Below are 3,708 nucleotides of genomic sequence, written 5' to 3'. Positions count from 1 at the left end.
GGATTGCAGCCCCTATCAATTAAAAAAAAAAGGATTACAGGAAGGATGGGCTAGGCAAATCAGTCAACCAATGTATGTACCTAGTGCTTACTTTGTGCAGAGCATTGTACTAAATGCTCGAGTACAATGGGTAAAATGTGCTAGAATGTAAGCTCCTTGCTGGTGGGGAACATGTCTTGTCATGCTGTCGAGTCGTCTCCGACCTATAGCGACGCCATGAACACATCTGAGAACTTGTACTTCCCAAGAGCTTAGTATAGTGCTCTGCACACAGTAAGAACTCAATAAATACAATTGAATGAATGAATGAATGAACATCTCTCTCAGAATGCCCCACCTCCATCTGCAGTCATTCTGGTAGTGGATCCATAGAGTTTTCTTGGTACAAATACAGAAGTGGTTTACCGTTACCTCTTTCTGCACGGTCAACTTGAGTCTCTACCCTTGACTCTGCCATACTACTGCTGCCCAGCACAGGGTAGTCTTGACTTGTAGCTTATTGTCTTCCTCTCGGTAGCCACTGGCCAAGCTAGGAATGGAATGGATTTGCCTCTGCTTGACTCTCCCTCCTTTAGTCGAGACTGGTAGAGTACTGGAAACTCTCCAGGTGCGACCCTGAGAGGTTGGAACATGTCTACCCACTCTGTTATATTGCACTCTCCCAAGCGCTTAGTACAAAGTAAGGGCTCAATAAATACAATTGATGGATTGATTGAGTATGATACAGTTGGTGATATGAACCCTGCCCTCAAGGAACTTACAACCTAGTGGACAGTGGTAGTTTAATCAAGTTAAGAGACAATGGCTATCTTCAGCAGTACTCCTGGTGTCCCTGTAGTCCTCTGAAAGGAAGTCTTACACTAAATAGGGAAGTAGCTAGACAATGTTGAGCATGTACCATGTGCAGAGCACTGTTCTAAAGATGAAAGAGTACAATATTCATTCATTCATTCAATCGTATCTATTGAGCACTTACTGTGTGCAGAGCACGGTACGAAGTGCTTGGAAAGTACAAGTTGGCAACATATAGAGACAGTCCCTACCCAACAGCCGGCTCACAGTCTAGAAGGGGGAGACAGACAACAAAACAAAACATATTAACAAAATAAAATAAATAGAATAAATATGTACAAATAAAATAGAGTAATAAATACATACAAACATATATACCATCATCATCATCATCAATCATATTTATTGAGCGCTTACTGTGTGCAGAGCACTGTACTAAGCGCTTGGGAACTACAAGTTGGCAACATATACAGTCCCTACCCAACAGTGGGCTCACAGTCTAAAATAGATAGATATACAGTGCATGATCCCTGGCCTCAAAAATTTTATAATCCAGTAGAGAACATAGAATAATTTGCAGACAGGAGGAAAAAGAGAGAATCAGCATGGCTTAATAAAAAAAAGAACAAGACACAAGTCAGGAGACATGGATTCTAGACCCAGCTCAGTTAGTAGCCTAATGTGTGACCTCGGGCAGGTAACAAACTCTCTGGACCTCAATTTTATTGTCCGTAAAATGGGGAATCACATATCTAGTGGTCATGTAGGTCACATATCTATATACCAAAGCTAGAGAAATAATACACATAATCACCGTGGTCCTGAGGCAGCTTATGTGAATGTCCCCATTTAAAAATAAAACAAAATAAAATAAATTTCCACAAAGAACTAGAACTGTGTACCAAATCTAGTTTAAAGGTTGGCATGAATCTTGTGCTCAGGGAACTTATGTTAGAAAGGAAGAAAGTATAGCAAGCAGACACCAGCAGGTTTTGTCTGCTGAGCATATAGTGAAATGAAGATTTGACAGCAATCTGGTCAACACAGACAGACAGTTAACTCCCCAGGATATTCAGCAGGTTCTTAATTCACAGAGTATGCTATCAGTTTTTTTTTTTTTAGTTTGAATGCTCAGCTTTGGCTGTATATAGCAATCAGATTAACTGAGTTATTTTCAAATCCTCTCTTTCCTTTGCACATGGTAGACCCGGCCACCTGACACTTTCAGGATGGTCTTTTGTCAAACACTTACTGGGGATGGGGAGGTGGAAAAGAAGCTACTTCCATATTACACTCTTTTCTTTCCTCTACACTTTATTACTGGGAATTGTGGGAAGGAGGCTAATAATAATAATGATTTGTGTGTTTGTCTACAATATGTCAAGCACCATACTAAATGATGGGGTAGATATAATAATAATGATGATTATAGTACTTGTTAAGTGCTTACTATGTGCCAAGCACATTTCTAAGCACTGGGGTAAATACAAGTTAATCAGATTAGACAGAGTCCCTATCCCACTTGGGGCTCATACTCTTAATCCCCACTTTATGGATGAGGTAATTGAGGTCCAGAGAAATGAAGTGACTTGCCCATGGTCACACAACAGACAAGTGGCAGAGGCGGATTAGAACCCAGGTTCTTCTGAATCCCAAGCCTGTGCTCTATCCACTAAGCCACACTGCTTCTTTATATAAAATAATCAGGCTGAACACATTCCCTGTCCCACATGAGGCTCACAGTCTAAAGAAGTGGGAACAGGTATCGAGCCACCATTTTATCAGTGAGGAAAATGAAAAACAGAGCAGTTAAATGGTTTATCCAAGGTCACACAGTAGGCAAGGGTGGAGCCAGGATTAGAATCCAGGTCTTTTGACTCCTAGGGCCTTGTTCTTTACCACACTCAAACTTGGGTAGTGGAGAGCATGAGAAAGGAGATATGTGAGGCTGTGAAAGTGGTGCTAGAGTTGGGTATAAGTAGGACAGAAGCCCAGAGGATATGAGATTAAATACAATATCTGGAATGACTTGAATCTCATACGAAGACATCCAGGGTTGAGTCTTAGCTGACGTCCCCAACAACAAGGGAAATTGAATCCCTTTGAGTAGGGTCATACAGAGCAGACAATCTATCAATCGATCAATGATATTTATTGAGTGCTTACTATGTGCAGAGCATGTATCTTGAGAAAGTACAATACAGCAGAATTAGCAGAAATATTCCCTGCCCATAACAATCTTACAGTCTAGAGAGGGAGACAGATGTTAATATGAATAAATAAGTACTTTGTAATATATGATTTAAAGGTGCATACATAAATGCTGTGGGTTTAGGGGTGGGTGAATATCAAATGTCCTAAGGTCACAGATCTAAGTACAGGGAGATGGAACCGGGGAAAAACGGACTTAAAAGAAATCTTCTTGGAGAAGATGTGACCTTAATAATGCTTTGAAGGTGGAGAGAATGGTGGTCTGGCATATTGGAGTGAGGGTGGGGGGTAGTTCCAGGATAGCAGGAGGACATGGGAAAGGGGTTGGTGGTGAGATAGATGAGATCAGAGCACTGTGAGTAAGCTGGTACTAGAGGAGCAGAGTTTGCAGGTAGGAGATTAGTGAGGTGAGGTAGGATGGGGCAAGCTGATTGGGTGGTTTAATGATGCAAACAGACATAATTTCCACGTGCACACAAAAATATGTGATCTCTGAATTATCCCAGTCATGTTGAAAGACCCAGGCAGAGAAGAGAGGGGACAAGAGAAGAAAGAAGAGTGCAGGCAAAGGAAGGGCTTTATTTTAGTTGAGAACACCTTGTTTGTCTCCCAAGTTTGAATTTGCCAATAATTTTTCTGCTACCCGAATAATTCTGACTCTCAGCCCTATTAAAGACATTACTTCTTTCTTTGATATTTCTGTTC

The 3,708-nt window shown here is 41.1% G+C and overlaps 1 non-coding gene across 1 annotated transcript; it reads right to left on the bottom strand.

Moving 5' to 3' along the window:
• Positions 1-487: 487 nt before the first annotated feature.
• Positions 488-625, bottom strand: LOC119949004. Its single transcript, XR_005457103.1, has one exon. It is a non-coding gene; the product is annotated as a small nucleolar RNA SNORA7 (small nucleolar RNA).
• Between the last annotated feature and the right edge of the window lie 3,083 nt (positions 626-3,708).

The sequence above is a fragment of the Tachyglossus aculeatus genome, chromosome X3 (assembly GCF_015852505.1).
Source record: "Tachyglossus aculeatus isolate mTacAcu1 chromosome X3, mTacAcu1.pri, whole genome shotgun sequence".
In the NCBI taxonomy this organism is placed as follows: Eukaryota; Metazoa; Chordata; class Mammalia; order Monotremata; family Tachyglossidae; genus Tachyglossus; species Tachyglossus aculeatus.
Note: the sequence above shows the minus strand (reverse complement) of the source record. Positions and strands in the feature narration are given on the sequence as shown.